Source organism: Austrofundulus limnaeus, unplaced genomic scaffold (assembly GCF_001266775.1).
Source record: "Austrofundulus limnaeus strain Quisiro unplaced genomic scaffold, Austrofundulus_limnaeus-1.0 Scaffold7, whole genome shotgun sequence".
Classification (NCBI taxonomy): domain Eukaryota; kingdom Metazoa; phylum Chordata; class Actinopteri; order Cyprinodontiformes; family Rivulidae; genus Austrofundulus; species Austrofundulus limnaeus.
Window position 1 is genome coordinate 4,636,553 of NW_013952409.1, and position 9,016 is coordinate 4,645,568.

Genomic DNA, 9,016 nt, shown 5'->3' on the forward strand with positions numbered 1-9,016 from the left:
AGAGAGAGAGAGAGAGAGAGAGAGAGAGAGAGAGAGAGAGAGAGAGAGAGAGAGAGAGAAACAGAACAGAAAACAGAAAACAGAAAACAGTGGCTGGGGAAGTCACAGCCTGAAAACTAACTTCTCTGCTCTGTTATTTAGGGTCTTTATGTGAGAAAATATTGTGCAATCGAATAAGATGCCACCAGATCAGCTTTCCTCAGGTCTGTAAAACATTTTATAAACGAGGAGAAGCATCTTCCTTGAAGCGTTTCTATTTCTGGTCAGATTTCGGATTAAATGTCCTCACTGAGTTTGCAGAGCCTCACCTGTCTCACCTGATGAGATGAACTCCTCCTCCACCTGCAGCCATCCTCACAAACACATTTCCTCAGTAAGCATCCCTAATTAGCAGCGAAGCTTTTCGTCTCTTCAGAATGTTCAGGGTTTTTTTTCTTTTAATGATGCTGCGGAGCTTTAAGCAGCAGCTAATTTTGAAACAACGTAGTTACTTCTTTATGCATGGACAATGGGAGAGCCCTGAAGCGTGGCTGACAAAACAGCTCATTTGGTAAACTGTGCATTGTTGTGCTGCTTCTCTCTTCCTCCTCTCACTCCTGCGCGCCTCCGATTGAGTTGAGAGACAGCAGCTCAGCTCAGCTCGTTTGGTGCTTCTGCTTTGACCYGTGTAGGTTTGCCGCACACTTCCTGCTGTGGATTATTCACTTTTAATTGGATAAGCATTTGGTTCATTTCCACATTTGTGGTTCAATCCTCTGATCTGCTGCAACTGTGATTCAGGCTAATAGCAGCCTCTAAAAGAAATTATTTAACTCCCTGTTTTATTGATTAGAACCTGCCCTCTTTCTGCTCACACACACTAATACACTACACTTTACATACGCAAATCCTTAGAGGGGAGAAACAGTTATTATTAAGTAGATTCATTCCCAACCTCTATTCCGAAAGAGATGTGTTCAAAACAAGTGATTAATAGTAATTGTGGTTAATAAAAATAAAAAAGAAACGATGCAGAGTTTCAAGCTGAAAAACCATGAACACAGATGTACATTTATTGCAGTTTAAATAAGTTGTGCAACCAATTGCAACTCTAAAGGGATGCAAACATTCAGTTGCTCATAACCGAATCCCCTAAAAGAAAAATGAAGCATTGTTTCAATAAACTGCAGGAGCACCAACAATTTTATTCCCAACGTGTAGCCACAGATTTATTCCACCCGACTCCTCGTGCACACTGAAACTACAAACCTGGCGTCTCCCCTTGTAGAATCGCATCATATCTGTACCATATTGTGTGTGGGCTCAAATGAGCTTTTCTCATTTAAAGATGTTTAGGTGGGGAGCCAAGTGCCTCTCCACAACATGATGCCATCTCGTGACAAGATCACACCAGCTGCGATGTAACAAATTCATCTTCCAACCCACGAGTACTCTCAAGTCACTCATCTTCAAACATTCCCGTGGTTTTACATCTCAACAGAGTTTTTTTAATGTATTTTTATCTCAAACAGTTGTGACAGTATTAATCTAAACATCTGCCGAGGTACTCAAATGGGCTTTTATTGTAGTGCCTCGTACAATAGATGTCTGTAGGAGCAGGTTTTGGCACGATGATGCTCACTTGGCAGCCAAGTGTGTATTATCAGCCTCACGGTCACAGCTGGTAATAAGCTGCCCCACTTACCTTTGTCCCATCATGCCAGAGCACACATGGGCACCACCAGCGATAATAAATCCCTGTTTTTCCAAACAGATCCGTCTCTCTAGGTGGAGCTATGATTCTGAAGAAGCAGTGCACAGCTGGGAGCTGCAGGTGCAGGGGATTCCTCTCCCATTCAACCCCCCTCATTGAAATCCCTCCTACCTGTATATCCCCATTTTTGTCTTAGATGCACATTTGTTTTTAGCTTTTTTTGTTGCAAAGTTTCATGCCCTCCTGGTCTGAGAAACCACTTATTCGTCTTTTAAACGATGCAATTTCCCGAACTTAATCCACCATTTACTCTCCTAGAGTTCTCAGTAGATGTTTTCTCTCTATACTCTCTCCTCACCAGAGGTTGACAGTTATACGAACGGTTTAAATCCTGGACTGCCACCTGGGTGTGTCTGGCGGAAGATTTGCTGTCGTGGCCATTTATGGGCGCGGTGACCAACAGACTGTTAAAGTTCCTGTTTAAGCGACGGCAGACGCAGGGAAAGACAGATAAAGAGAGGAGGGAGGTCACGACGTCTAGGAAAAAAAATAAAAATAAAAAGTGTGCCACAGAAGACAGAGGGTTGCTATGGTGTCCTTTTACTCATAGAAAGGCTGACCTTCGTTGTGCCAAACACATACACACAGACCTGACAGCCATATTTTCCACTTTCTTTACTCAGTTCTAAAGTGAGTTCACTGACTTCACTCTTTAAAAAAAGATGACGGATACTCTGTATTACAGGGTTTGTTATACAGCAACAGGTGGGAGATGGGGACGAACATTCACACACATTTTCGATAGCAGTATTTCTTTTTCATGTCTTTGAGTCATACATATTACCAGATATAACTCATTAAAGCCTTAACGTGTTCTCTAGAGGATAATGAGGGCTGCTCAATCTGCATGCACCTTCTTGTGCTCTCCTCTTTATGAGCAGTACAGCTGGAGCCTGTCATGTCCATCATCGGAGACAATCAATTATCCCTTCAAAAGGCAGACCCTGCTAACCTCTGGATTTTTTTTTACCACCCCTTAAGAAAGTTTCTACATGCAGAGACCTGCCATCACTCTGCCACCAACTTCTGTTTCGGTGACGGACCTTTTTTATAATAGAATCTAGTTAAAGCGTGACGTCTGACAAGCTACAAAGTCTAATGATGACACTAATGAGGAATGCCAGTCATGAGGGAAGGGTGGTTTCTTGCTTTCCTTCTCCAGCCTTGTCTCTCATTCAAAGCCTTCCTCTCACTTCCTGGCCCTCTTCTAATTCTGTCATCTGTTCCCAGGGCTGTGTGTGCCGTTTCATCTCCAACAGTCAAGTCACCAAAATAAAGGGCCAGGGTTTTCAGCATTATTGCACAGCGTTTAACAGCCAATGAAGAAACAAGAATGAAAGAACTGTTCGGCTTAGCAATTTAAATATTTCACTGTGTTTCTGTGGCTCCAACAATCAGCTGGCAAAATAGACTTTGTATTGTGGAGCGTTGAGGTTCCAGTCACCCCCTCACATTCCACTTATTTGAGCTGTTTGCTATGTGAAAGCACAAAACACACCATAGCGCAAGGTGTTAGAGTGCTCTTTGGAGATTTTTATTTTGGACTCTGCTGTTATTGACAGAAAACTCTAAAAGCTTCCAGTAAATAAAACCCATATGCCTTCAGCCCCATCTGATGCAAGTTTTGACTGACTTGCTCAGTGTTGCACAACTTTTCAACAAATCCCAAAATGTAAAAGAGAGACACAGAGACAGAGTTTTAAAAATTTATTTATCCGAGTGCTCCCTGGGGACTCCGGTTGAGCAACACTGAAACATAAAGGGCTGTGAGGCCAAATACTATCTAAACTCCACCGAAGGAGGGTATGACCTTTGGTGGAAACAGTCTTCTTCAATCTTTTTTCCCTTAACACTGCCACTGCAATCTCCAGGGGATGGGAGCAGACGAGCATGGGATGAAGAGAGGGAGGGTGAGGTATAGAGCTACTGAGAGCAGTAATTAAAGTAAATATGTCCCCTTCGCGCTCCATTAGAATCTGCCTGCATTTGATATAAGTGGTCTAATTATGCAAAACACCAATGGACATTGCGTGGTTTAATCGTAAAATGTGCCACGAAGAAGGAAGAAAAAAAGACGTCTGTCCTAGGAGAGTAGATTAATGGCTTATCTGTGAGCGAAGAGTCCAACCAACATGATCAAACACACAAAGAACAGGCCTCAGCAACCATGTGTGAAGGACACAGCAGCACAATGCCATGTTGTCCCTTCAGTTCATCACGCTTTCATCTCGGTTTGCTCTACTCTTGTCAATTTAGTGGTCAGAAAAGCAGATAAACAGGCAGGGAGATAAAGTGGTTACAGACAGACAAAGAGCCATGCTCAGGTCAAGATAACCAAAGAGAGAAACGCAGCGTTAGCCTCTGAGAGCCACATACAAAATTTAAAGTGTGCGAGAAAGCAAGACGCGGCGCACTCGCCTCTCCCTCACATTCTTCGTATCGCTTCCCAACGTCGCCTCATCCTCCTACACACCCGTCATTTGCTCTAAMACCCTCTGTGTCTGTAACACATTAAAGGTATTCACGGGGTAGTCACCATCTCTTTTTGTCTGTCTCTTTTACACACTCGCAAACATCCAAACATGTCACGTCCTCTCTTTTCCCATCGCAAACACAAATTCACTCGCACGAGGCTGCGCTTGGCAGAACGGGGGGCACGGGTTTCCTCTTTCGGCGTGATTGCAACAACTCCATCGCCACAAAGTGTGTGAAGCCGCCACTAGCACAGTGGGTGTATTCATGTGAAAGGCTGGTACTGCGAGGTCCTTTTTCTTCCACCACAGAAGCGGGGCAATGATACACTAAGCTGCCTTTCAATGAGTGATGCGCAATTGTTGCACTTTTTGTTCGGTTAAGGCAATAGATGTGAACAATTCTTGACTGATGAATAAGAGGCACTTACTATAGGTTAGCGAACAGCTAGCTTTTCATCACCGAGATGTTAATTTCCTCCACAAGGTCAAAAGTGGGGATAGTGATTTCTTCCTGCTGGACTTAATCTATTTATTTTTCTGAGAGTAACACTTAGAAAGAGCTACCCTGGTGTGTTTCCAGTCACTGTTCCTGATATTGTACTGAGTCAGTAACTGCTAGGAAACTGAACCGGAAGGTGAGAAGTTACACTGAAATGTAATGCTCTGTACTGTGTTCACTACACTCTGATTGGCTCTTATTGTCTGGATATTATTAGATAAAGCTATAAATGGGCTTCTCCCAGTTCTGCACTCATAATAATTGCTCTTATCAAACTAAATGGAGCAGTGGGGAAGGAAATTAACAATGCTAACAACTATCTGCTGGACTCAATAAATACCTTGGGGCAAGAACACACTCGATTTCAAGCTGACATAGCCCTAGTTAAGTTACACGTTTATGTTCAGATCAACAAGCAAACGGGTGCTGGTGAAGTTTTGCTTTTTCCTCCCCCACAAAACATAGACTTTAATGAAGTTTGGAAATCTCTAGGTACATCTTAACAGTCAAACATTATCTTCTGTGATAAATAGCACCTGCTGTCTGCTTACTATGGCAATCTGTAGAAATTACTCTGGCTTTGGCTCACCTGTGTAATCTGTCTTTGCTCAAAATGGTAAAGCAATATTGGCTGTGCTGACTTAAGCTTTTAAGCTGACTTTTAACTTCTGTGTGGACAGACAAACAATTCAAGGTGAACAATGATAATGTTATAGAAATTGGTTATTTCTGTAGGTTGGAAAGATCAAAAGCTTATTAGAAAACAAACAAACAAAAAATCAACTGTAAATATTGCATCAGTAGTTTTAATAATGATCAGGTAAGGAATATAGTGGGGTCAATATAAAGTGGAACTGCTTTCCCCTGAATTCCTCCTTCTTGTAACTCCACAAGCCCCTCTTGGACCCCTTTTCTGATGTGTGTCTCAGATCAACTCGTTTTGATGCTGTCTCTTTCAAAATGATCTATTGGAAAAAGAAAAAAACATGCAAAATTATAGATTTAGCTCACCCAGTGAAAACTTGGAGGGATTATGTCATCCAGTGCACATTAACAAATCCTCTCATTTCTCATGTGTTAATCCTGTCAGTGTTGAATTCCTCTAAATAACGTGCGTTGACGATGGTTTTGTGAAACTCATTTAACAGTTGTTTCCGAATTGATCTCAAGGTTGATGATTTTACAAAGCAGAAGCACATCTGAATAAACCACACGCAGTCTCAAAGTTGAATACATCATCCTAAAAGATGCAGCATCGTTTTGACTTGAGTTTATGTGAGGAAACTTCAGTCAAAGCCTATTTGCTTCCTGTTGGAGCATGGGAAGTGATGCTTTGAAGACAGCAGCTGTACTTTCACTCTTTTCTAACATGACTCTAGTTTTTTTCCCATTTCTCACGATGTACAGCAAGGCTGTTTAAAAGTCAAATGAAATCTGAACCCACTTTGGTTTAAAATGAGCCAAAAATTTTTTTTGACTTTTACAAGAAATCAATTCATCTCACACGCTTTACTCATTTTTTGTGTTTTTGCAGCACTGAAGCATTTCTGTGCTTTTTTGTTTCATCGCCTACGTTCTTTTCTTCTTTTTTTGCTTGTTCCCTTTACAAATGTCTTTAGCCTTCAGTGCACTTGATAGGTTATACAGCGGGCAAAATAAGTATTGAACACGTCACCATTTTTCTCAGTAAATATATTACTAGAGGTGCTAATGACATGAAATTTTCACCAGATGTCGGTAACAACTCAAGTGACCCACATATACAAAGAAATCAAACCATAAATGTCCTGAAATTAAGTTATTTGTAATAATGTGGAATGGCACAGGGAAAAAGTATTGAACACATGAAGAAAGGGAGGTGTAAAAAGGCATGGAAAGCCAAGACACCAGCTGAACTCTCTCAGTAATTAGAAAGCAAGCCTGCCCCTTGTCAGTGCAACTTAATATCAGCTGGTTCAGTCCCAAATGATGGCCAGGTATCACACAAGAACCATCTGATGATGGGTAAAAGTAAAGAGCTCTCTCAAGACCTTCACAACCTTATTGTTGCAAAGCATAATGATGGCATCGGTTACAGAAGAATGTCTAAACTTCTGAAGGTTCCAGTGAGCACTGTTGGGGCCATAATTCAGAAGTGGAAAGAACATCATTTCACCATAAACCGACCACGACCAGGTGCTCCTCACAAGATTTCTGACAGAGGAGTGAAAAGAATTATCAGAAGAGTTGTCCAAGAGCCAAGGACCACTTGTGGAGAGCTTCAGAAAGACCTGGAATTAGCAGGTACGATTGTTTCAAAGAAAACAATAAGTAATGCACTGAACCACCATGGCCTGTATGCACGCTCACCACGCAAGACTCCACTGCTGAAGAAACAGCATGTTGAAGCTCCTTTAAAGTTTGCTGCACAACATTTAAACAAGCCTGTGAAATATTGGGAGAATATAGTCTGGTCAGATGAGACCAACATTGAACTGTTTGGATGCCAGAATACACATCATGTTTGGAGGTCAAATGGCACTGCACATCAGCCCAAAAACACCATACCAACAGTGAAGTTTGGAGGTGGGAACATCATGGTGTGGGGCTGTTTTTCAGCATATGGTACTGGCAACCTTCAAATAATTGAAGGAAGGATGAGTGGAAAAAAGTACAGAGACATTCTTGATAAAAATCTGCTTCCATCTACCAGGATGATGAAGATGAAACGTGGCTGGATATTTCAGCAAGACAATGAGCCCAAACACAAAGCCAAGGAAACTCTCAGTTGGTTTCAGAGAAAGAAACTAAAGCTGCTGGAATGGCCCAGCCAATCACCTGACCTGAATCCAACAGAAAATCTATGGAAAGAACTAAAGATCAGAGTTCATAGAAGAGGTCCACGAAACCTTCAAGATTTGAAGACTGTTTGTGTGGAAGAATGGGCCAAAATCACACCTGAGCAATGCATGCCACTAGTTTCTCCATACAGGAGGCGTCTTGAAGCTGTCATTGACAACAAAGGCTTTTGTACAAAGTACAAAGTACATGTTCACTCATGAGAAGAATTTTTTTTTCCTTTTGCTCCCCTGCTTTAATTCATGCAGTACAGCTGCTGCTGTGTAGATGGCGACAGAATGCCAGACATTCTGCGGGGCAGTGTCAGGTCTAATTCCACTCAGATTTACTTTGTGTTTAAAAATTTGTGTGGGTGTGTAAATGTGTTTCCCTGCGCACACGAGCAAGTACGGACCCCTGGGAGAGTCTTTTTTGCAACACAGCTTTGTAGAGACAGAGTGGCTATTTAAACCCCTGAACCTGGCTGTCAAGAAACAGACAGGAACTGGAGGACTCATTTGAAGTGAACACACAAAGCACCACATTGGTGCTACACAGGCAGGTTGCTTTAAGGCAATTAGAATAGCTCTTCCCACTTATTGCTTTTGATGTCGGCATGTGGGGGGAATAGGAGTCACTGACAAGTGGGGGGCTGTCTGCCACTTCAATTGCATTCCTTTAGACACAATTAATGTCGCTCTCCATTCAGAGTTTTATCTCATAATAATGCAGGCAGGTTCGTGGCTTTGAGCTTACTAATGAATTAAATGATGGGACAAAAAGCATTAAAGCTGCTGGATTGATAATAACCCAGTTCATGGCAGCTTCGTGTTCCAGTTTTACTGTGCTTTAAAGCGGTTGGACGTTTCCGAGCTGTCTTCAGATGTTAAACTCTTGAAATGCAGCCATTTTGAACGTCCTTCAGTTCTACATGGACAAAGTTTTCTTAATTTCAAAGGATTTCCGCTCTAGAAAGCCAATTCTTCTCATTGTCAGAAAGACCTACTTAAAGCTGCTGTATGTAGTTTCTTGAGTACCCAAAAACTTAGAAAATTTTGAACAGAAACAACCTTGTAGTCCCTCCCCCTGCTCTCAGCTCCCCTTCCTAGGCTCCTCCCCCACAGCAGGGCCCAGAGCCACACGGTTGTAAACAGGAGGTGATCTCACCGTAACACACAGAGCTCAGAGCTAAGCTGCCGTCACAGGTAAGAACCATCAACAATATATTTTTAACTATCATGTCTTGCCCATACTTTATCTACACAAGTGCTCCTTTTGTCATAACGTTACATGTAAATTATGTTGCACTCTTTCTATAAGTTATAAATAGCTATCAAGCTAACACAACACCGAAGCTGCGCAGTGGTTCTGAATTCCGGTCGTCATGACCCGCTATCCTGCATGTTTTAGCTGTTTCCCTGCTTTGGAACATGTGATTTAAATGAATGAGTGATTGACAGGCTTCTGCAGAAC

At 42.1% G+C, this 9,016-nt stretch overlaps 1 protein-coding gene across 1 annotated transcript in view; it reads left to right on the top strand.

Moving 5' to 3' along the window:
* The window catches only part of cdh13 (cadherin 13, H-cadherin (heart)), a 325,369-nt gene that overhangs the window by 1,146 nt on the left and 315,207 nt on the right, over positions 1–9,016 (top strand). The gene's annotated exons all lie outside the window — the stretch shown is intronic.